Raw genomic sequence first — 24,520 nt, 5'->3', positions numbered from 1 at the left:
AATCAGTTTTTTTGACGAACTGTTGGCCTAATGGCAGGCGTTGGTGCATATAAATCCGACGCACTGTGGCGCCGTTAGATTACGCTCTACACACGGGTTCCTATCCTCGATGTGTTCCACATGACACCCCGTACAGACCCTCGAAGTTTGTCGCAACATCTCTGGGACACTCTGTATATTATCTGTTAAAACACTTATTTTGTACATACATAGATTTTATCTTAAATGTTGTTCTTGTTGTGGTCTTCAGTCCTGAGACTGGTTTGGTGCAGCTCTCCATGCTACCCTATCCTGTGCAAGCTTCTTCATCTCCCAGTACCTACTGCAACCTACATCCTCCTGAATCTGCTTAGTGTATTCATCTCTTGGTCTCCCTCTACGATTTTTACCCTCTAAGCTTCCCTCCAATACTAAATTGGTGATCCCTTGATGCCTCATAACATGTCCTACCAACCGATCCCTTCTTCTAGTCAAGTTGTGCCAAAAATTTCTCTTCTCCCCAATCCTATTCAATACCTCCTCATTAGTTATATGATCTACCCATCTAATTTTCAGCATTCTTCTGTAGCACCACATTTCGAAAGCTTCTATTCTCTTCTTGTCCAAACTAGTTATCGTCCATGTTTCACTTCCATACATGGCTACGCTCCATACAAATACTTTCAGAAACGACTTCCAGACACTTAAATCTATACTCGATGTTAACAAATTTCTCTTCTTCAGAAACGCTTTCCTTGCCATTGCCAGTCTACATTTTATATCCGCTCTACTTCGACCATCATCAGTTCTTTTGCTTCCCAAATAGCAAAACTCCTTTACTACTTTAAGTGTCTCATTTCCTAATCTAATTCCCTCAGCATCACCCGACTTAATTCGACTACATTCCATTATCCTCGTTTTGCTTTTGTTGATGTTCATCTTATATCCTCCCTTCAAGACACCATCCATTCCGTTCAACTGCTCTTCTAAGTCCTTCGCTGTCTCTGACAGAATTACAATTTATCTTACATAAAATATTATATTTTACATTGTGGGATTTAGGTATGTGACGCTCCGATCAGTCTAATATGTTCAGGCACTGAAGCCTGCAGGAACCATTAACGTGCCTTCTGCGAAATTTAGTGTCACCTGATTGGTGCTGCAGGCATGTGATGCGGTAAGGAATGTATTCGTAAGTAGAACGGAGACGAATGTGGAATTGTACCGGATTTCCAAAACTGAAGTTTCAGTTTAAATATGCTGTATAACGAGAACCACAACTCAGAATTCCACATTTGAACAGCATAATATTGACGCAGGGGAAACGTCATGGGGGGAAAATGAAAATCTTACCAATAGATGGCACTTTAAACGTCAGAATATAAACAGAAACAGATGCGCGGCCCACTGCTGTTCCTCAGTTTGCGACCCAGCTTGTCTGTCTCCATGAAAGATGGCGCGCTTCTGTTGAAGCTCTTTTACAAGAACGGCGTCTGTGCGGCAGTAGCCCTGCAGAAGACCCAGACATTCAAGGGTACGATAAAAGGCGCTGGTCTGATGTCTGCTAAGGGTCTGGAGGAAATGACTACAAAATTGGAAAAGACCTTTTTTTAAGTGCAGTGTGCAGAGGGAAGGAAGCTGTTAATCCGACGTGTGTCGAAGAAGTGGCCAAGATGTGGCCATAGCATTGCAGGAGGGATTGAACGGAGATGCGCAGATATGCAGTGCACGGGGAACTGTCCGAACGTTGTACATGGCTGCGATCACGATGCATAAAATCCTACGAAACCTCCTGCATTGCTAGCCGTACGCTCACCCATCTTCTGGAGTTGTTTACTACTGACCTGCCAGCAAGACAAACGTTCGCTACGGAATTTCTTGCTCGTATGGACGTGGACAGTGAATAGACGTGGAACATTCTATGGACAGACGAAGCCCATTTCCATCTCAAAGAACATGTCAATACTCAGAATTGCAGAATATGTGCATCAGAAAAGTCTCACGTACACCAACCGGTAACACTTCATTCTGCAAATACGATTGTGTGGCACAGGCTGATGGTATCGTTTATCGAAGGGCCGTACGTATTCAATGAGATGATTCCTGCAGGTCTTGTTATCTGTGCGGCCACTGGTAAACGCTATGAGTCTTTTGCGCACCAACGTCATTGTAACCCTTCAACAACGTAATGTGTGAGCAGGATCATTTTTATGCAAGATGGCGAGCCTCTGCACATAGCACAGTAAGTGCAAAGGCATTTCAGAAATGCTATAATTATCAGCCGTCATTTCGCTACAGCCTGGCCAGCCAAATCACCTGATCCTGGTCTGTGTGACTTCTGGCTGTGGGGTTATCTGAAAAATGTTGTGTTCAGTGTCTCAGTTACGAACGTAGCTGAACCGTAGGCACGCTCTACGCAACGCTTTCTGAATGTGATGCCCGAGACACTCCGATCTGTTATGGAAAATGCTGTTACCCGATTTCAGTTTGCGGTAATAATCGATGGATGGCATAGTGAACATGACTTGCGCGAGTCTACGAAGAGTTAGGAACTGATGTCATTTCGCTCTTTATGATGTTTTTGCTCTAGGACAATTAAAAACAGGCGTGATTTTGATTTTTATGTCGTTTTGGCCTCAGGACAATTAAAAATGATGTTACTCATCCGATGTGGTAGGACCCTGGCCTGCTGGATGGTCTTACATTACAAATAGTGCCACAAGTGTTGACGGCCGAACTTGTGCAATCAAGCACATGGTACAGTATGGATGGTGTAATCTGCAACATTATCTATGTGATCGATCCAATGTAGGTTATTTTTAATTGTAATCGCTAAGTAATTAGTTGAATTTACAGCCTTCATATTTGTTTGACTTATCGTGTAATCGAAATTTAGCGGACTTTTTTTAGTACTCCACACTTTTCTTTATTCAGGGCCAATTTCCACTTTTGGCACCGTACAGATATCTTATCTAAATCATTTTGCAAATCGTTTTGGTCACCTGATGACTTAACAAGACGGTAAATGACAGCATCATCTGCAAGCAATCTAAGTTGGCTACTCAGATTGTCTCCTATGTCGTTAATATAGATCAGAAACAATAGAGGGCGTATAAGACTTTCTGGGGGAACGCCGAATATTGCTTCTGTTTTACTCGATGACTTTCCGTCTATTACAACGAACTGTGACCTTTCTGACAAGAAATCACGAATCCAGTCGCATAACTGAGGCGATATTCCATAGGAACGCAGTTTGTTTAGAAGACGCTTGTGAGGAACGGTGTCGAAAGCCTTTTGGAAATCTAAAAATATGGAATCAATTTGACATCCCCTGTCGATAGCACTCATTACTTCATGAGTATAAAGAGCTAGTTGTGTTTCACAAGAACGATATTTTCTGAATCCGTACTGCCTATGTCTCTGGGTTAATAATATGCAGTTCAAATTTTACGTCATTCTGAGAAGTGATTCACTTTCTACAGCGTTTTGAAACTGGAACGTTAATTGTGGGCACTTGTGTTAGTGATCATACGGGCTGCAAATGAGGATATTCGCTGACATTACCGACTTCAACAAATAGCAGATAATTGTGGCATGGTGTCAGGTAACGAGCATCTTGGAACAGACGAGGTTGGTCAGCTTCCCCTATACTACTGCCATGAATACGAATGGAAAGTGGTTGAAGGACCACTAATAGATGAGAATTTGCTGGATGTCCTCGTCTCATAACAATGTGGAGATCGGGGTATTGCTCGCTCTAATCTCACTTCTGTATGGACACTGGGGTGACAAAAGTCATGCGATAGCGATATGCTCATATACAGATGACGGTAGTATCGCGTACACAAGGCATAAAAGTACAGTGAACTGGAGGAGCTGTTATTTGTACTTAAATGATTGATCTGAAAAGTTTCCGGCGTGGTTATGGCTGCACGACGGCAGTTAACGGACGTTGAACGCGGAATGTTGGAGCCAGGAGCATGGGACAGTCACTTTCTGAAATCGTTAGGGAACTGAATATTCCAAGATCCACAGTGTCAAGAATGTGCCGAGAATATCAAATTTCAGGCATTTTCTCTCACTGGCCACCGGTCTTCACTTGACGACCGAGGGTAGCGCCGTTTGCGTAGAGTTGTCAGTGCTAACAGACAAGCAACACAGAGGGAAATAACCGCGGAAATCAATGTGGGACTGTACGACAAACATGTCCGTTAGGGCAGTGGGGCATTAATTGGCTACGTCAGCAGACGACAGACCCCACTGCCTTTCCTAAAAGCACGGCATCGCCTGCAGCGCCTCTACTGGGCTCGTGAGCACATCGGTTGTGCCCTAGACAACTAGAAAACCGTTGCCTGTTCACATGACTTCAAACTTCAGTTGATAAAGGCTGATGGTTGGTTTCGAGTGTGGCGCAGAGCCCACTACGCCTAGGATCCAAGATGTCAATTACGCTCTGTGAAAACTGCAGGTGGCTCCGTAATGGTGTGGACATGTTTCTACATCTACATTTACATTTATACTCCGCAAGCCACCCAACGGTGTGTGGCGGAGAGCACTTTACGTGCCACTGTCATTACCTCCCTTTCCTGTTCCAGTCGCGTGTGGTCCGCGGGAAAAACGACTGTCTGAAAGCCTCCGTGAGCGCTCTAATCTCTCTAATTTTACATGCGTGATCTCCTCGGGAGGTATAAGTAGGGGGAAGCAATATATTCGATACCTCATCCAGAAACGCACCCTCTCGAAACCTGGCGAGCAAGCTACACCGCGATGCAGAGCGCCTCTCTTGCAGAGTCTGCCACTTGAGTTTGTTAAACATCTCCGTAACGCTATCACGGTTACCAAATAACCCTGTGACGAAACGCGCCGCTCTTCTTTGGATCTTCTCTATCTCCTCCGTCAACCCGATCTGGTACGGATCCCACACTGATGAGCAATACTCAAGTATAGGTCGAACGAGTGTTTTGTAAGCCACCTCCTTTGTTGATGGACTACATTTTCTAAGGACTCTCCCAATGAATCTCAACCTGGTACCCGCCTTACCAACAATTAATTTTATATGATCATTCCACTTCAAATCGTTCCGCACCCATACTCCCAGATATTTTACAGAAGTAACTGCTACCAGTGTTAGTTCCGCTATCATATAATCATACAATAAAGGATCCTTCTTCCTATGTATTCGCAATACATTACATTTGTCTATGTTAAGGGTCAGTTGCCACTCCCTGCACCAAGTGCCTATCCGCTGCAGATCTTCCTACATTTCGCTACAATTTTCTAATGTTGCAACTTCTCTGTATACTACAGCATCATCCGCGAAAAGCCGAATGGAACTTCGGACACTATCTACTAGGTCATTTATATATATTGTGAAAAGCAATGGTCCCATAACACTCCCCTGTGGCACGCCAGAGGTTACTTTAACATCTGTAGACGTCTCTCCATTGATAACAACATGCTGTGTTCTGTTTGCTAAAAACTCTTCAATCCCAATGTTCGGGTACTTGGAGACCATTTGATATGATTCATGGACTTCATGTTCCTAAACAATGATAAATTTTCATGGATGACGCTGTACCATGTCACTGAGCGACATTTGTTGGCGACTGGTTTGAAATGGCCGCTATCGACAGGGGATCTCAAGTTGATTCCGTATTTCTAGATTTCCGGAAAGCTTTTGACATCGTTCCTCACAAGCGACTTCTAATCAAGCTGCGGGCCTATGGGGTATCGTCTCAGTTGTGCGACTGGATTCGTGATTTCCTGTCAGGAAGGTCGCAGTTCGTAGTAATAGACGGAAAATCATCGAGTAAAACTGAAGTGATATCAGGTGTTCCCCAGGGAAGCGTCCTGGGACCTCTGCTGTTCCTGATCTATATAAATGACCTGGGTGACAATCTGAGCAGTTCTCTTAGGTTGTTCGCAGATGATGCTGTAATTTACCGTCTAGTAAGGTCATCCGAAGACCAGTATCAGTTGCAAAGCGATTTAGAAAAGATAGCTGTATGGTGTGACAGGTGGCAGTTGACGCTAAATAACGCTAAGTGTGAGGTGACCAACATGAGTTCCAAAAGAAATCCGTTGGAATTCGATTACTCGATAAATAGTACAATTCTCAAGGCTGTCAATTCAACTAAGTACCTGGGTGTAAAAATTACGAACAACTCCAGTTGGAAAGACCACATAGATAATATTGTGGGGAAGGCGAGCCAAAGGTTGCGTTTCATTGGCAGGACACTTAGAAGATGCAACAAGTCCACTAAAGAGACGGCTTACACTACACTCGTTCGTCCTCTGTTAGAATATTGCTGCGCGGTGTGGGATCCTTACCAGGTGGGATTGACGGAGGACATCGAAAGGGTGCAAAAAAGGGCAGCTCGTTTTGTATTATCGCGTAATAGGGGAGAGTGTGTGGCAGATATGATACGCGAGTTGGGATGGAAGTCATTAAAGCAAAGACGTTTTTCGTCGCGGCAAGATCTATTTACGAAATTTCAGTCACCAACTTTCTCTTCCGAATGCGAAATTATTTTGTTGAGCCCAACCTACATAGGTAGGAATGATCATCAAAATAAAATAAGAGAAATCAGAGCTCTAACAGAAAGGTTTAGTTGTTCGTTTTTCCCACGCGCTGTTCGGGAGTGGAATGGTAGGGAGATAGTATGATTGTGGTTCGATGAACCCTCTGCCAAGCACTTAAATGTGAATTTCAGAGTAATCATGTAGATGTAGAAAGACATTCTGGATTGTTAGAGCGAATGACTTGGTCGCCCAGATCGCCCGACATGAGTCCCATCGAACATTTATGGGGCATAACTTAAAGGTCAGTTTGTGCACAAAATCCTGGACTGGCAGTTCTTTCGCAGTTATGGACGGCTATAGAGGCAACATGGTTCAATATTTCTACATGGGACTTCCAACGACTTGTTGAGTCCATGACAGGTCGATTTGCTGCCCTGCGCCGTGAAAAAGGGGTTCGGTGTGATGTTAGGTGGTATCCTACGACTTTTGTCACATCACTATAATGCAGATGCAACCGCAAGTGTTTCGGTGCACACCGTACAGCACATAAAGTAGAAGATGGTGTTCCGTAGCAGACGACCCTACCGTACTGAGACGTTGACCCGCAGACATCGTCATTTACGAATGCATCGTGAATGGCTGCTCCAAACACATAGCCGGCCGTTGTGGCCGCGCGGTTCTAGGCGCTACAGTCTGGAACCGCACGACCGCTAAGGTCGCAGGTTCGAATCCTGCCTCGGGCATGGATGTGTGTGGTGTCCTTAGGTTAGTTAGGTTTAAGTAGTTCTAAGTTATAGAGGACTGATGACCTCAGCAGTTAAGTCCAAACACATATTGCACCATTGACACCGGATGATGGGGCAGCATTAGGCTGTGGGGGGGGGGGGGGGGTATTTTTCTGGGATTCAGTGATGTGGTAGTAATCGAAGTCATCATGAAAGCTGTGAACTACGCTAACATTATTGCCAACTACCTGCATCCATTCATGCTTTATGTCTTCCCCGACAGTGATGTTATTTCCCCTCAGGAAAATGTTATTGTTCGAAGGTCATAATCGTGCTTAAGTGGTCTGAGGAGCCTGATAGTGAGAAAACGTTGTTGTCTTGGCCACCAAATTCGTTCGAATTAAAGCCAATGGAACACTTCGCTACTCAGCCGCACGTCAGTTTTGCGTTCACTAACAGACGGAGGGTAATGTACGGATTTGTGTCGACATATGTTGACTGATAGCACCGAAAACTTACCAGTGGCTTGTAAATTCGACGGCACTCAGCATGACTACTGAATGCGGCCACATACCTCCTGAAGCCTACCTAGCATTCGTCAATTGCGTGTCGCTGAGAATCGCTTCTGCATTGCGTTTCAAGGCGGACCAACACGCTGTTAAGCAGGTGGTGATAATCTTTTGGATTATAGGTATATATGGGCACGGGAAGGCCGTCGTGTATTCCGGCTTCTTCCAACATATTATTCCACCGGTACCGGCACTGGTCCTCTCTTCATATGGAAACTGACATGGTTTCTTCGCAATTAGACAACTTCATTTATTCCTTCCTTCTCTTCTGTTACTTACTTACATTATGATAATTGACAATTAGAAGTAGTACTTGAGAAATCCACATACAGTTGCATAATTGATTGTGTCTTACGTGACTGGATTTAGACACGCAAATAAAGTAACTGACTTAAGAATGACCTTCCTGAAATTTATGAGAATTTTAGTATATACGTTTTAATAATGAAACTATAGAAGTTAATTGGAATCAATAATTCCATCTTTTCAAAGAAGCCCTTTGGAAAATGTTCTAACCAACCACACTGTTTTTCCACTAACCTGTCTGAGTCGTCTACCGCCACTCTCGGTGAATGCAGGTGACACCTTGATGGTAGCAACTTTCGGCACTCGGTCCTGAGCGAACAAATTGTTGCGCCCGTCTGGGAATTCAAAAGGGTTGTGTACTTGGATCTGCAACAAACAGCGAAGACAGTATCAAACTATGTACGTTACTTATAGACTGAGGTGACAAAAGTCGTGGAATAGCGATATGCACATACAGAGAAGACGGTAGTATCGCATGCACAAGGTATAAAAGGGAAGAGCATTGGTAGAGCTGTCATTTGTACTCAGATGCTCATGTGAAAAGGTTTCCGACATGATTATGCCCGCACCACGGGAATTAACAGACTGTCAACGTGGGATAATAGCTAGACATATGGAACATTCTATTTCGAAAATCGTTATGGAATTCAATATTCCACAATCCACAGTGTCAAGAGTGTGCCGAAAATACCAAATTTCAGGCAATAACTCCCACCACGGACAATACAGTGACCGATTGCCTCTACTTAACGACCGAGAGCGGCGACGTTCACGTAGATCTGTCAGTGCTAACAGACAAGCAATACTGCGTCAAATAACCACAGAAATCAATGTGGGACGTGTGATGAACGTAGACAATAGGACAGTGCGGCGAAATTTGACGTTAATTGGCTATGGCAGCAGTCGACCGATGAGAGTTCCTTTACTAACAGCACGACATCGCCTGCAACACCTGTCCTCTTGACCATATTGGTTGGATCCGACCGTCTAGAAAACTGTGGCCAGCTCACATGAGTCTCAGTTTCAGTTGTTATGAGCTGATGGTCGGGTTAGATTGTGGCGTAGACCTCACGAAGCCATGGCCCCAAATTGTCACCGAGACGCTGTGCACGCTAGTGGTGTCTCAATATTGGTATGGGCTGGGTTTACACGGAAGGGACTAGATACTCTGTCTGTTCAGCTACTTGGAGACCTTTTGCAGCAATTCACGGAATTCATGTTCCCAAACAGCAGTGGAATTTTTATAGATGAAAGTGCGACATGTCAGAACATTCTGGGCAATTCGATCGAATGATTTGGCCACCCAGATCACCTGACATAAATCCCATCGAACAATTATGGGACATAAGCGAGAGGTCAGTCCGTGCACAAAATTCTGCTTCGGCAACACTTTCGCATAGACGTAGCATTGTTCAATATTTCTGAAGGCGACTTCCTAAGACCTATCGAGTCTAAGCAACACCGACTCAAAGGAAGGCCTCGGTGCTTGTTGGTGACGTCACGTCAGGTAGGCACGGCGAACGCCAGGTCTGTTGCAGGCAGAAACGCCTGAGCGTGCTTATTTTTGGACAAAATGTTTCGTATTGTTTTCGATTCTGCAGTTTTATTTAGATGAAAGATTTTCTTCCTATCGAAAAGCTACAAATGAAGATCATAGTTCTGTATTACTGAATCCTGTCGAAACAAACGTAGATCAATATGAGAAGATGCTTTGTCCCATTGCAAGCTTCGGAAATTTCACATTCAAGTAACTATACTTACTTGATCCATTTTGTTATCGAAATTTACCCCAACCCCATTACAATTAACTCGTTTCCTTTATTTATTTATTTATTTTCGTTTGATATCGTCACTGGAAATGTGAACTAATTTACATGTGTAAATGTCCAGCTGTTGCCAGTCATTAGATTACAGTCGTTTTCAACGAAAGAAATTCTAAACAGGAAACAAAATAGCTTCATACATCGAAAATACTGCTGAGCTTAAACTTTTTTAAACATGCACATTAGAAAAGATAAATATTCCCCTCTTGCAACTGAAAGGAGAAACTTTATAAGACAAAAAAATTTTATTTGATAAAATAAGTATCTCTCTTTTGCCTCTTCTTCTGTCCCACACCCCCTCCCCCAACGTGTACAATCGCAAGATATTTCATTAACATTCAGTGCTCCTCACCCCATAGTCAACCAAGATATCTAAAGAAGAGCACCAATATGTTCACAGTTTCTTGTAAAAGCAACGCAGTACATACGTAACTTCCTCAGATTTACAATTAAGGTAAAGAAGCACGAATTCTGTTGCTACTGGACCATGAGGTTGTTTTTGTATGTCAATCCTTAAAACAGGTGGAAATTTAAGTTCAGGAGTACACTATTTGTTGAGAAGTATAATGAATTGCACAATTAATTGATTGCAGAAATCTCTCAGAACAATGTGTGTTGGTCAACTAGCGCCAATAGTTTCACATTTTCCTGTGTCAGGGAGGGAGACACCACCATTATGAGTACGCCTGCAACAGACCTGGCGTTCGCCGTGCCTAGCTGACGTGACGTCACCAACAAGCGCCGAGGCCTTCCTTTGAGTCGGTGTTGGTCTAAGCCACCTCGAGTTGCTTCACCACGCTGGGCGAAAGGAGGCCCTCTTTTGATGGAGGAGAAGGTGTCTATCACAATTCCGTGGGATTTACTCTTGGATCTGTGTCTATGCATAGCGAAGTGCACGCTGTTGTTCTTGTCTAATTGTAACACTTTGATGTCCTTGGAGACATTTACCACTGTTAGAAAATACTGTCGTGTATTTCGAATTGGAATTTATGGTGCTGTATGTCGAATGGAAACTAAACTTCAGTTTAGAAATAGCTGTATATACTCACGTGCAGACCTGGAGGGAAGGTAGGGTGCGGAGGCAGGAACTCGCTGAGGCGCGCAGGCTTGAGAATGACCTGCAGGCCTGCTGCTGCGCCCGGCCCTACTGCGTGGCGCAGGCTGCAGTCGCCACGCCGGTGCATCCTTCCGGCGCTGCGTGCAAACGAGTGCCACAGGGGAGTGTTATGGGACCATTGCTTTTCACAATATATATAAATGACCTAGTAGATAATGTCCGAAGTTCCATGCGGCTTTTCGCGGATGATACTGTAGGATACAGAGAAGTTGCAGCATTAGAAAATTGTAGCGAAATGCAGGAAGATCTGCAGCGGATAGCCACTTGGTGCAGGGAGTGGCAACTGACCCTTAACATAGACAAATGTAATGTATTGCGAATACATAGAAAGAAGGATCCTTTATTGTATGATTATATGATAGCGGAACAAACACTGGTAGCAGTTACTTCTGTAAAATATCTGGGAGTATGCGTGCGGAACGATTTGAAGTGGAATGATCATATAAAATTAATTATTGGTAAGGCGGGTACCAGGTTGAGATTCATTGGGAGAGTCCTTAGAAAATGTAGTCCATCAACAAAGGAGGTGGCTTACAAAACACTCGTTCGACCTATACTTGAGTATTGCTCATCAGTGTGGGATCCGTACCAGATCGGGTTGACGGAGGAGATAGAGAAGATCCAAAGAAGAGCGGCGTGTTTCGTCACAGGGTTATTTGGTAACCGTGATAGCGTTACGGAGATGTTTAACAAACTCAATTGGCAGACTCTGCAAGAGAGGCGCTCTGCATCGCGGTGTAGCTTGCTCGCCAGGTTTCGAGAGGGTGCGTTTCTGGATGAGGTATCGAATATATTGCTTCCCCTTTCTTATACCTCCCGAGGAGATCTCGAATGTAAAATTAGAGAGATTAGAGCGCGCACGGAGGCTTTCAGACAGTCGTTCTTCCCGCGAACCATACGCGACTGGAACAGGAAAGGGAGGTAATGACAGTGGCACGTAAAGTGCCCTCCGCCACACACCGTTGGGTGGCTTGCGGAGTATAAATGTAGATGTAGATGTAGAGCTGACTGTGCCCAAACAATACCGACTAAATACCAAAGATGTTGTGAAATACTTTCACAACAGACATAAAGACCGTAACATACAATGAACATAAGTGTGGTGTGCGTACTGTAAGACCTTCGGTACACACACCATCAGATTATTTGACTTGTCGCTCTAACGAAGTAGGCGAGTGTCAGCAATATGTCTCGTGGTCTTATCGTGGCGTGTTTGTCTTCTGCCGCTAGGTCAGACGATAGAAATGCCACTTGCACGCCTAGAGTAGCAGATTGACGGTGACCAACTTTAAACAGAACTTGATTAATTTTCACACACATTTATTGAAATAATAACAAGCATAAAAATTACTTAACTTGGTTCTGGATGCTATTTACAATTGACAATCTGAAGTTACTTTGGTATTGGTACGTTAATCTTATTCTCACATATATCTCTGATACTTGACAAAAGTGTCTATACATTTATCTTCATGGCTATGTACAGTAATCTTATTAGGCACAGACTGAAGCCTGACTATAGACTGGTACAGACAAATGTAGACTGGTACAGACTCATCCAGACTGACTAATCGGACGTCTGTACACTCGTTATAATACCTCGCGTGTTCATGTATCACTGCGCGAGTGTGATCCGCGATGAGAGAAGGTTCTACGTTAGCAGCAATCTCTTTGGCTGCGTTACATATTAACACGCGGATCGGCGGAAGCAGAATTTGGTCCGTCTCTATGGCAGCGCCATCTCGTAGTGCGGAGACGGACGAGCGCTGCGCCTGCGCAGTTGTGCTGAGTGGGAAAGTTGTGTACGCGCTGACTACGCGGAACTATGTACACAACAATAAGCAACAGGATAACGGGATGAAACAACCCCCAGCCAAAAGCATACACATTATTCAGTTTCAGCATACAGTCGTTGGGCCACTCTTCTATTTTATTCAGTGAAACTGTACACGAGATGCACATCGCCCAGCTCGTTATCGGCACACTTAATCAATATTCCTGGGTATGACTGTCAACGTAAAACGAGATGCATATTGGCCAGCTCGTTATTAGTACTTAGACCATATTCCTAGGTATCAATGTCTATGTAAAACCAACACTGCCATAAAAACCAACCCGAGGCGGGACTCAAAAGTAATGAAAGAAGGCTTGAAGCGAAGAGTAAATGCCGGCCGGTGTGACCCAGCGGTTCTAGGCGCTTCAGTCTGGAACCGCACGACCGCTACGGTTGCAGGTTCGAATCCTGCCTCGGGAATGGATGTGTATGATGTCCTTAGGTTAGTTAGGTTTAAGTAGATCTAAGTTTTATGGGACTGATGACCTCAGGTGTTAAGTCCCATAGTGCTCAGAGCCATTTGAGCCATTTTTTGAAGAGTAAAATTGGAGATTACAATAATCAACAGCAAGTACTTTGAGTGAATGGAATAAGTTTGTTTCCAAACAAGACACACAGCACATTCCGACGCCATTCACAATATTATACAGATATTTTCAGAGATAGAGCTAGAGATCTAAATGGATCCCTCATTATAAAATACTGTACATGTCCAGTATTAAAAGAAAAACTGCTCTGCTTATGATGGTTGCATCGTACGACTGAGTGTGCACTTGGACATCATAGACGACGTGTCGTGTAATACTGCAGTCATCACTATAGTGAGTTTAAAAATGTTGAAACGTGTGTGAATTCCTAAGGAACCAAACTGCTGAGGTTATCAGTTCCTAGTCTTAGACACTACTTAAATTAACTTAAACTAACTTATGCTAAGAACAACATCCACACCCATGCCCGAGGGAGGACCCGAACCTCCGACGTGAGCGGCAGCGCAATACGTGACATGGTACCTCTAACCGCGCGGCCACTCTACGCGACCGTAGTGATTTACGGAAATTTTCAAACACCTTTGGATTTTCTCATAAGTGTAGACGGCACTGCATAAATTCTGCTCCATTTATTTGTCTTTTAACGGATATACACATATTTACTATCAAAAACCATAAAATACCTCGATTATTTGACAAAATTTTTAATTCATCTCTGTTTATGTTTATGTTATTTTCCATTTCTGCAAATATTTGTGTGATATTTTTATTAAATGAACTTAATAAATGTTATGTCAAAGAAAGTAACTTCGTAAAAACTCATGGAAAGTTTCTCAAGTAGATCGATATAGAATTATATCTATTCGTTAAAATAATAAGGCTGGGGAGCGCGCGAAAGCTTAGTGTGCCAACCACTGTGCGGAAAGGAGCAAAGAGACATTCAGAGCTATGGCGTAGAGTGACTGACATCTCGAACGAGAGGTCGTATTTAAAATTCATAACTGTGCGAATTTAACTGTTAGATTACGTTAAATGTGTGCTATACTGACTCAGTAAATCACTGAGTAATCAGAAGTAAAGTTATTTAGTGAATGAAATATAACTTACGTGTCTCAAGTACAGTAATGTATGTCATCGTGTTTGGCTTGTCGACGTAATGAGACGAGAAGAAGATCAAGGCGGGGTATTCGCGAAGTTTGATATGCCCTAAATTCGATCTGTTAGTCTCTAATAAGTATCTCAGATCACGTACTTCAAGAGGAGTGCCAAACCTGAGAATGATCACAGCGAGAGGAATGAGTTTTTTGTTCAGATGGCTCTGAGCACTATAGGACTTAACATCTGAGGTCACCAGTCCCCTAGAACTTAGAACTACTTAAACCTAACTAATCTAAGAACAGCACACACATTCATGCCCGAGGGAGGATTCGAACCTGTGACCGTAGCGGTCGCGCGGTTCCAGACTGAAGCGCCTAGAACCGCTCGGCCACACAGGCCGGCTGAGTTTTTTGAATCTGATTAAAAGCACATAGACCCACATATAAAACATAACGCCTATTTCAACACTTAGGACGTCAACCACAGACTTAATAAGGAAAGATGTAACTACCATTTTTTGTTGCTACGAACTTTAACTACAATTGCGAAACGTAATATTTGTATGTTTTCAATAATAAGTAAACCAAAGACAGTGTTTGTTATGGACTTTAAGTTAGTACCAATGCATAGTACTGGCTAACAATGAACTTCTATAGATTGGGTGTCCTTTAGTTAATGCCACGCTTTCACACACCAAAGGCCTTCACTCAAACAGTATAATAATTATTGTATTGTATCAGTCAAGTCAGAACTAGCTATTTTCTTCCATTACGCAAACATCTAGCTAGCTAACAAAGTAAGAAACATGATACCGCAGTAGTTGTTAGGCGAAGTGTTCTTGCTAGTTTGAAGCTCACATATTAACATTAATGAAGTACAGTCAACAGTAATTCATGAAAGTAAAATTATTTCACAAAGAAAAAGTAAGCTGGTTTGAATTATTTGTTAAGTTGAAAGAATTACTCACAGACTACCAATGAAGTTTAACGGGATTATTTTGTGACAGTGAACAGTAATAAATCTCACACATTTTAAACTCAATAAAATTTCTATGTTAACGTCAAAGTATCGCATCCATTTGCCTACACTGTCAAGTAATACTAATAATTAGACCTTCACTGGAGTTTAACTATCTACAGCTTCACCATTTTACATTATGTTAATCTGTTGAACGCATTAAAAAAGTTCTGTGAAATACATACAATCCGCTTGCTTGCTTCAATTTTAGTTAGAGTAGAATGACACTACATTCTCATGTCTTAAGGTACAATAAATTTTAACTAAGGCAACCTGAGTTTCCGCTTGTTTATACTGTTTTAGATGTCACAATCGAAGGTGAGGCTAACTTCATTAAACAGACGTTGTGCCAGTTACACATTCCAAATAAAGGAACACGCATAAGTTGTTAGCTACACTACGATTCAGGTGGAACATTTAATCGTAAGCACTAGCTCTTGCCTTTGATGGATATGCGTGTACTGCACTGTTCCTAACATGGATGCTGCAGATGAAGATCAAAGCAGGTAATGTTAATTATTGGGCAGTTTACTGTGTGTGGGGTCTTTGTATTACGATTTCCTCTGTTAGTCCTACGTCAAGGTATAGGCAATTGTGAACAAATAAAAACAATAGCACTCTTGCCATTCGTTATTTAAGAATCGGTAATAGTTGTTCCTACAACATTTCCATTCGAAACATACAGTGTGATTTCAACTGAACTAATTAACAAAAGGCTACATTAATTTTTTGATAAATAAAACTATTACTTAAATAACAAATGCACAGCATTTAACTAGCTAATTACATGCAAGAGAACACTTAATTTTCTTAAACGATTAGGTCGTGAAGTGGTGAGGTGAAGGTGGTAAGAGACCGTTTCCGCAGTAATCGAGGTTATTGAAGTTAATGACAATAAAACCAACCATTTGGTCGCTACAGATGTCTCCAGATTTACGAGACGTACTAAATGATGGTAAGATGTAAGGAGGCGTATCTGTAGACAGTGCATAGTTATACACTCCTGGAAATTGAAATAAGAACACCGTGAATTCATTGTCCCAGGAAGGGGAAACTTTATTGACACATTCCTGGGGTCAGATACATCAAATGATCACACTGACAGAACCACAGGCACATACACACAGGCAACAGAGCATGCACAATGTCGGCACTAGTACAGTGTATATCCACCTTTCGCAGCAATGCAGGCTGCTATTCTCCCATGGAGACGATCGTAGAGATGCTGGATGTAGTCATGTGGAACGGCTTGCCATGCCATTTCCACCTGGCGCCTCAGTTGGACCAGCGTTCGTGCTGGACGTGCAGACCGCGTGAGACGACGCTTCATCCAGTCCCAAACATGCTCAATGGGGGACAGATCCGGAGATCTTGCTGGCCAGGGTAGTTGACTTACACCTTCTAGAGCACGTTGGGTGGCACGGGATACATGCGGACGTGCATTGTCCTGTTGGAACAGCAAGTTCCCTTGCCGGTCTAGGAATGGTATAACGATGGGTTCGATGACAGTTTGGATGTACCGTGCACTATTCAGTGTCCCCTCGACGATCACCAGTGGTGTACGGCCAGTGTAGGAGATCGCTCCCCACACTATGATGCCGGGTGTTGGCCCTGTATGCCTCGGTCGTATGCAGTCCTGATTGTGGCGCTCACCTGCACGGCGCCAAACACGCATACGACCATCATTGGCACCAAGGCAGAAGCGACTCTCATCGCTGAAGACGACACGTCTCCATTCGTCCCTCCATTCACGCCTGTCACGACACCACTGGAGGCGGGCTGCACGATGTTGGGGCGTGAGCGGAAGACGGCCTAACGGTGTGCGGGACCGTAGCCCAGCTTCATGGAGACGGTTGCGAATGGTCCTCGCCGATACCCCAGGAGCAACAGTGTCCCTAATTTGCTGGGAAGTGGCGGTGCGGTCCCCTACGGCACTGCGTAGGATCCTACGGTCTTGGCGTGCATCCGTGCGTCGCTGCGGTCCGGTCCCAGGTCGACGGGCACGTGCACCTTCCGCCGACCACTGGCGACAACATCGATGTACTGTGGAGACCTCACGCCCCACGTGTTGAGCAATTCGGCGGTACGTCCACCAGGCCTCCCGCATGCCCACTGTACGCCCTCGCTCAAAGTCCGTCAACTGCACATACGGTTCACGTCCACGCTGTCGCGGCATGTTACCAGTGTTAAAGACTGCGATGGAGCTCCGTATGCCACGGCAAACTGGCTGACACTGACGGCGGCGGTGCACAAATGCTGCGCAGCTAGCGCCATTCGACGGCCAACACCGCGGTTCCTGGTGTGTCCGCTGTGCCGTGCGTGTGATCATTGCTTGTACAGCCCTCTCGCAGTGTCCGGAGCAAGTATGGTGGGTCTGACACACCGGTGTCAATGTGTTCTTTTTTCCATTTCCAGGAGTGTAGATTGTAAATAAAATTTTCCAAGTACGTACTGGTAAAGTACGAGAAGTAGGAAGTGAAATACGTACAGCAGCTGAAATTACAAAAAAGTGAAAAATAAAGCAAGAAGCAGTGTCGTCAGAATCTGAGAAAGAGAGTGACTCGTTAGGCGAATCAGGGCAAATGACTTGATCAGAGAGGATGGGAACATAAGGTTGGGGTTACTTCCTGAGTAGTACAGCTGTAGAAATTCTGACCAACCATTACACCAGTATCAAAGTCAAATAACAGACTGAAGAAAAGACAGAATATGTCAGAGGTCAGAATGTAAGAAATAATAATACTGAAACTTCCTGGCAGATTAAAACTATGTGCCCGACCGAGACTCGAAATCGGGACCTTTGCCTTTCGCGGGTAAGTGCTCTACCATCTGAGCTACCGAAGCACGACTCACGCCCGGTCTCATAGCTTCACTTCTGCCAGTATCTCGTCTCCTACTTTCCAAACTTTACAGAAGCTCTCCTGCGAACCTTGCACAACTAGCACTCCTGAAAGAAAGGATATTGCGGAGACATGGCTTAGCCACAGCCTGGGGGATGTTTCCAGAACGAGATTTTCACTCTGCAGCGGAGTGTGCGCTGATATGAAACTTCCTGGCAGATTAAAACTGTGTGCCCGACCGCGACTCGAACTCGCGAACTCGCGAAAGGCAAAGAAAGGTCCCGAGTTCGAGTCTCGGTCGGGCAGACAGTTTTAATCTGCCAGGAAGTTTCATATCAGCGCACACTCCGCTGCAGAGTGAAAATCTCATTCTGGAAACATCCCCCAGGCTGTGGCTAAGCCATGTCTCCGCAATATCCGTTCTTTCAGGAGTGCTAGTTCTGCAAGGTTCGCAGGAGCGCTTCTGTAAAGTTTGGAAGGTAGGAGACGAGATACTGGCAGAAGTGAAGGTGTGAGACCGGGCGTGAGTCGTGCTTCGGTAGCTCAGATGGTTGAGCACTTGCCCGCGAAAGGCAAAGGTCCCGAGTTCGAGTCTCGGTCGGGCACACAGTTTTAATCTGCCAGGAAGTTTCATATCAGCGCACACTCCGCTGCAGAGTGAAAATCTCATTCTGGAAACATCCCCCAGGCTGTGGCTAAGCGATATCTCCGCAATATCCTTTCTTTCAGGAGTGCTAGTTGTGCAAGGTTCGCAGGAGAGCTTCTGTAAAGTTTGGAAGGTAGGAGACGAGATACTGGCAGAAGTGAAGCTGTGAGACGGGGCGTGAGTCGTGCTTCGGTAGCTCAGTTGGTAGAGCACTTGCCCGCGAAAGGCAAAGGTCCCGAGTTCGAGTCTCGGTCGGGCAGACAGTTTTAATCTGCCAGGAAGTTTCATATCAGCGCACACTCCGCTGCAGAGTGAAAATCTCATTCTGGAAACATCCCCCAGGCTGTGGCTAAGCCATGTCTCCGCAATATCCGTTCTTTCAGGAGTGCTAGTTCTGCAAGGTTCGCAGGAGAGCTTCTGTAAAGTTTGGAAGGTAGGAGACGAGATACTGGCAGAAGTGAAGGTGTGAGACCGGGCGTGAGTCGTGCTTCGGTAGCTCAGATGGTTGAGCACTTGCCCGCGAAAGGCAAAGGTCCCGAGTTCGAGTCTCGGTCGGGCACACAGTTTTAATCTGCCAGGAAGTTTCATATCAGCGCACACTCCGCTGCAGAGTGAAAATCTCATTCTGGAAACATCCCCCAGGCTGTGGCTAAGCGATATCTCCGCAATATCCTTTCTTTCAGGAGTGCTAGTTGTGCAAGGTTCGCAGGAGAGCTTCTGTAAAGTTTGGAAGGTAGGAGACGAGATACTGGCAGAAGTGAAGCTGTGAGACGGGGCGTGAGTCGTGCTTCGGTAGCAGATGGTAGAGCACTTGCCCGCGAAAGGCAAAGGTCCCGAGTTCGAGTCTCGGTCGGGCACACAGTTTTAATCTGCCAGGAAGTTTCATATTAGCGCACACTCCGCTGCAGAGTGAAAATCTCGTTCTGGAAACATCCCCCAGGCTGTGGCTAAGCCATGTCTCCGCAATATCCTTTCTTTCAGGAGTGCTAGTTGTGCAAGGTTCGCAGGAGAGCTTCTGTAAAGTTTGGAAGGTAGGAGACGTGATACTGGCAGAAGTGAAGCTATGAGACCGGGCGTGAGTCGTGCTTCGGTAGCTCAGATGGTAGAGCACTTGCCCGCGAAAGGCAAAGGTCCCGAGTTCGAGTCTCGGTCGGGCACACAGTTTTAATCTGCCAGGAAGTTTCATATCAGCGCACACTCCGCTGCAGAGTGAAAATCTCATTCTGAATAGTAATACTGTTATAGAAGTAACTAATATTGACACGTTACGTGCACTGGTTAATGTTACGAAAGCAGTGAAAATTGCGTTATCTGACAAAATGGATACAAAAGAAATGAACATTCCAATCAAATACACTCGCAGTAAAATGAGTTCTCGAAGAAAATGAACTTAAAAAAGAGTGGGCTGTCACAGAAAATAATTGCGAAAAATAAAAGTATGGTTGAACAACGAAAGACAGTGGTGGGTTGGATCACAGACTTCCTGAACGAATAAGAAAAGAAACTTGGAAAATAAAATCAGTAGATGGTCAGGTAACATCGATAAAAAGAGAATTAACTGACGTGTACATCCCAGTAGATGGGGTTACTGAACGATTTGATTCCAAAATAAACTGGATCTAGTGTCGAGCCTGTAATTGAAACAAAAGTGCAAGTATTTGTTTCACACTTCATAGATGATACAGACGGCCAGAGAGAGGATAATATGTCAAGATTTTAAAAAATGTGGAAATGAAAGTTAAGAACACAGTAAAAACCCATGTTAACGATTAAAAAATTATTCAACGGGACGGTTGGAGAAACTACTGCAAACTTGTGCAAATAAATGGATTCCTTGTGACGACAGATAGAAGCCAGAAACAGCAATATACAAATTTTGATACAAAGTACCATACATCTATTGAAAGACGATAAGTCAAACTCTCAGAAAAGACAAAGTGGTTGCCATTCTCTTGATTTTACTATCAACTGCCAATGAGTTATTCCTGCCAAAAAGAGCGGAAAGAGAAAATAAATACGGTAATTCATGCCATGAAAAGGAATGCAAAAAGGTGGGGTTGAAGTTGGATATTTCGGAGTAGAGATTTACACAGGTTAAAGACAATTTTATTGCAGATTTCATGTCTGAACAAAGTAGGACAATCTGTGGACAGAGTTCATTGTAACTTGGTTACCAGATTTTCGTGAGAGGAATTCGACGAACGATTATTGTGAAGAGTGATTTTGTAGATCAGAATATCTGACAGGGCGAATATCAGAGTCGGGGATAGCATGGGAACCTTAGAAAAAGCTACCAGATGATACGGAAAGGTCTGTAGGAAGTAACCACAAATTATTTTCTGCTTTCCTAGAAAGTCTTAAAGACGAAGAACTTTGGCACAACAACATCGACCAAAGACAATACAGATATGTGAAATGCGTGTACAAAGATAACAGGAAGAATCCGAGACTAAACATGAGGTGAGTACATGGCAGAGGATGTTAGTTCAATACAGCATGCGTTAGTTAAATGCAGAGAACTTGTGACTGAGGGAAACTAGCGGCCACACACGTTGTGGGTCTACTAACTGAGGAAAGACAAATTAATGGAAGCGTGAATTGAAACTGGAGGAATGTGAATTTGTTAAAATAGAAATTACCTTTCTAGGTCATATTTCGACATCAGGAGTTAGAAAAGATTCGAGTAAAATCGACTCCATTGTAAATTATATGGAGCTGAAATCCAAAAAGCAGTTAAAAATAGCGTTATTTCAAGGGAAAATGTTGGGAGATTCGGTTAAGCACTTGCCTGTTGCTTTTGTAAGCAAGTCCTTTCCAAAACATGGATGAAATTGTAGTATTTTGGAGAAAGATGCATTAGTTTTTGTGTGAGGTTAAAAAAGTTAATTAACACCTATGTAATCATAAAATTGTAGTAAACACTAATGATTATGCTTCAACGTTTTTGAATGATTGTAAATTACTTCATTGACATTTTCCCCAAGGTGTTTAAATTTTATAAGAATTTGACATCGATTTAGGTCCTTTAACATGGTGGGCAGCACCTTCAGTACTCAAGTATGGTTTTCTCACGAGCTCTCTGCCAGCAGCATATCATCCAATAAGCTGTTAACGTTATGTTTCAGTGATGTGGGAAGTATCCCACACAAATTGCGAGTGTAAGCTGCTGATTAGATACTCAGGCCAAATAGTAAGCATCTAAATCAATAACATCTGCTAGACGCGAGAAATTCTGTCATTTGCGTTGTTATGGATACAACTCAAGCTGTCAGGAGCTCGACCTCAGATCTACTGAGAAAAAATTGACACATCATGAAACCATTGTAGTAGCTCTTTGAGCATTTCCGTCCTGTATGTCTCAGGTGCAATTATAGTATTAATCTGCCAAGAATCTAGTACGAGGCAGATACATTCATCCCTTTGTATCACAATATGCAGGGGGTTGTTATTAAGTGATATGGCATTTTCTATTATTCCATCATTCAACATTTTGTGTAATTCCTGGCTAAACTCCTGTCTATGTGGTAGTGGGAGCGACTATGGTGGAATGAAAGATTTCCAGCATTTTATCACTTCAAATCTATGTTACAAGTCTCTGATTACCCCCAGCATTGGTTGAAGTACGAGGCCTGTCCAGAAAGTAAGTTACGATCGGTCGCGAAACGGAAACCACAGTGAAAACAAGAAACATTTTATTTGCAACAGTTAGGTACACCTTCCGCCTACTTCTCTACATAGTCGCCGCTCCAACTTCGAGTTTTGTCGTAGTGTTGTATCAACTTTCCCATATCCTCGTCATATAAAGCAGCCGCCTGTGGTTTCGGCCAGGTCTGCAGCTCGTTGTCTGTCGAAAAATTTTGTTCTCATGGCCAGCGGTTTTTGTGAACAGAAATGAGACTCAGGTGGAGCCAATTACGGACTGTACTGTGGGTGATCAAACACTTCTCATCGGCAACGCTGCAGGAGCGTCTTCATTGCCCCTGCAGTGTGCGGCCGAGAATTGGCTTGAAGAAGGAACTGCTCGACAGTTGTGTTATGTGGGCTGCATGACACAGGCGAAATCTCTAACCGGGCCCTCACGCTTGGCGGGAGACGCTATTCCCTACGCATCTTTACGTGCTCACTGTTCACTCAAAACTGAAAAGAGCGTCGCGACACGATTGACGGGCAAACTAGAGACACTGACCAACACATCTGTGCGAAGCTTTACCGGATTTTCCCAGTGGTTTCCATTTCGCGGCCGATCGGAACTTACTTTCTGGACAACCCTCGTACTTCTACATATGTTGTCTTGTTCCTTAATTCATCCTTCTTCTGGGCCTCGATGTTATACACTGCATTTCACACCTTAATTGTATCTCCTCTTGCTGAAAGCACCTAAACTAGTATAATGGTGTCTCTTTTTCCTATTTTATGTGCGCTTCCTGCTCTCAACACAACTTTAGGTTTTTCTGTAGGGAGCAAATGTGCTCATTTGGGAGCGATCTATAAACTTGTAAAGCAATAAACTGGTAGCCAAGATCGCAGGAATTCCTTTTCCTCCTTTATTACTGGTTTCGGCGAAACTAAAGGCGCCATCATCGGATGGCAACTATTAATATCACCATTGTTTGCCTAGATGTTGTAACCTGCATGTGTCCTAAGATCCGATGATGGCGGGTTTAATATCGTCAAAACCGGTAATTGTGGAATAAAAAGAATTCCTGCGATATTGGCTACCAGTTTATTGCTTTACAACTTTAGGCAACAAGCTTAAACGTCAACAGTGGTTGCTTGGTCTTCAAAATGTACCTGCACCGCCTTTCCCTTCTGCAAAGTGACTATTCCTCAGCCAGAACGAATACGGTTTCGTTCTCACTTATGAAATCCATACCGATAATCTAGGCTTCTCTGCTACTGTGGAGATCAGATCATTCTTGTGGAAAGCGTTGCCCAGAACGTAATTTGTAAGCCTCACTCATATGTCCGAAATGACCCAAGATTATTCCTTCCTCTCCTTCACTTTCTTCGTCCAGAATGGACTCCGAGTCACTATAGTCTTCTTTCTCCAAATCCTGTCCTTCCATCTCATCTTATTGTTGGTTTTTCATCTCATCTACATCTACATCTACGTACATACTCCGCAATACACCATACGGTGCGTGGCGGAGGGTACCTCGTACCACAACTAGCATCTTCTCTCCCTGTTCCACTCCCAAACAGAACGAGGGAAAAATGACTGCTTATATGACTCTGTACGAGCCCTAATCTCTCTTATCTTATCTTTGTTGTCTTTCCGCGAAATATAAGTTAGCGGCAGTAAAATTGTACTGCGGTCAGCCTCAAATGCCGGTTCTCTAAATTTCCTCAGTAGCGATTCACGAAAAGAACGCCTCCTTTCCTCCAGAGACTCCCACCCGGGTTCCTGAAGCATTTCCGTAACACTCAGATGATGATCAAACCTACCAGTAACAAATCTAGCAGCCCGCCTCTGAATTGCTTCTATGTCCTCCCTCAATCCGACCTGATGGGGATTCCAAACGCTCGAGCAGTACTCAAGAATAGGTCGTATTAGTG

At 43.9% G+C, this 24,520-nt stretch overlaps 1 non-coding gene across 1 annotated transcript; it reads left to right on the top strand.

The window, feature by feature from the left end:
* Window positions 1–19,149: 19,149 nt before the first annotated feature.
* On the top strand, window positions 19,150–19,224 carry Trnas-cga (transfer RNA serine (anticodon CGA)). Its single transcript has one exon. It is a non-coding gene; the product is annotated as a tRNA-Ser (tRNA).
* The last annotated feature ends 5,296 nt before the right edge of the window (window positions 19,225–24,520 follow it).

This window comes from Schistocerca cancellata, chromosome 4 (assembly GCF_023864275.1).
Source record: "Schistocerca cancellata isolate TAMUIC-IGC-003103 chromosome 4, iqSchCanc2.1, whole genome shotgun sequence".
NCBI classification, from domain to species: Eukaryota; Metazoa; Arthropoda; class Insecta; order Orthoptera; family Acrididae; genus Schistocerca; species Schistocerca cancellata.
This window is presented reverse-complemented; position numbering and strand designations above follow the sequence as displayed.